The sequence below is a fragment of the Micropterus dolomieu genome, linkage group LG15 (genome assembly GCF_021292245.1).
Source record: "Micropterus dolomieu isolate WLL.071019.BEF.003 ecotype Adirondacks linkage group LG15, ASM2129224v1, whole genome shotgun sequence".
In the NCBI taxonomy this organism is placed as follows: Eukaryota; Metazoa; Chordata; class Actinopteri; order Centrarchiformes; family Centrarchidae; genus Micropterus; species Micropterus dolomieu.
In genome coordinates, this window is record NC_060164.1 from 3,684,584 (window position 1) to 3,686,222 (window position 1,639).

A 1,639-nucleotide genomic window follows, 5' to 3' on the forward strand; every position below is an offset into this window, starting at 1 on the left:
CGGTGGTGAAACCTGGTGATAATTGCAGGTTGTCACACACTGTGATTGCCAACAATGGTTTTGCTACCAACTACTAAGTCATGTTTTGAAGAGGTGTCAAATACTTATTTCACTCATTAAAATGCAAATCAAATTATAACATTTTTTTGCTGTTATTCTGTCTCTCACTGTTCAAATAAACCTACCAATAAAATTATAGACCGCTCATTTGTCAGTGGGCAAACACTCAGCAAGGGATCAAATAATTTTTACCTTCACTGTATGTCTAAAATACCTCCCTATTTGCTGTCTAGTGCACTACATTTACCCTCTTTACCCCCTTTATATGTGTGAAATGTCTGTACCATATCATGCCCTCAGAAATGTCCACAGTAAAAACAACAAAGTAGTGTCAATGGCATGTACACGCCTTCTGCTTACAATCCCACAATGCAATGTGTCACATTTGATGCATATGGAAATTACAGCTCTTCACCTGTCATCGATGATGTAAATGAGTGAAGGAGTGATTTAGGACACACATTTGAATAGCCACATTCCAAATGGTGAGATGCGAAATGAGAAGATGACTAACATGTTGTCTGTCTGCCATCAGGCTTAAAGTCCCAGTCCAAGCGAGCCCTTTCAACCCCTCCTAGACCTCCATCAAGGAGGGGTCGCGTGATGAGCGACAAGTTGACTGCTTCGTCTGGTGTAGACCCCTCAGCCAAAACCATCAGTGTACCGGTCTTCCACCTTTACCACAAGCTGCTTCCAGGTACTGCATATACAGTGCATGCCACCTCAGATCTGGCAGCAGGACATAGAGGTGTTTGAGTCAAACGCTTGACTTAAGCAACCAAATTTCATGTATGTGAATTTTAGTTCACCCTGTCCTCCCCTCCAGGTCAGCCCCTCCCACCTGAGATGACCCTGGCCCAGCTCCTGACACTCCTGTATGACCGCAAGCTGCCACAGGGCTACCAGTCCATCAACCTGACTGTAAAACTGGGCTCCAAGGTCATCTCTGACCCTGGCCTTTCTAAGACGGACTCCTTCAAGAGACTACGCACTGAGAAAGGTACCAAAATCATGCAGTGCTACGGTACTTGAGGAGGAATGCTCCTGTGTTTAAAAATATTCAAGTTAACAAAAGTTTTATCTTTCTTTGACTTAGGTTTGCCAAATTTTTCCTGCTCCACTGATATTTACCAGGAGATGGATATGAACGTTTATTTGAAAGTTATCAAATGGATTTATGGTTGCTTTCACACCTGCAGTGCGGTTCACTTGGAGGCAAAAATGTGTCATCATTGCTTTTTAGTTTTGTGATGGTGTAATGTGGGTGCTGTGTAGGTGAATAAATATTAAGATTAGATAATTAAGATTAAAGTCGTTACAAGGGGAAAAAAAATCCGTCGTTAATAATACAAAACATAAAATACTATTTTTAAATCTACCTGCATTGCGTCCACCTCAGACTACTCTTTTCTTCACACACGCCTTGAGTTTCTTACTGCAAACCGCCTCTCTCAGACACAGCTCGTCTTCTGGATTTTCCAGCCGTGATCTGTTTTCACGGCGATCTAAACCAGTGTGGTACCAAATGACATCTGCACTCCAAGACGGCACCAGCCAGTTTATACTTAGAGAGGCGTGC

At 42.6% G+C, this 1,639-nt stretch overlaps 1 protein-coding gene across 1 annotated transcript in view; it reads left to right on the forward strand.

Moving 5' to 3' along the window:
* The window catches only part of birc6 (baculoviral IAP repeat containing 6), a 137,552-nt gene that overhangs the window by 72,017 nt on the left and 63,896 nt on the right, over nt 1-1,639 (forward strand). The window lies entirely within an intron of this gene.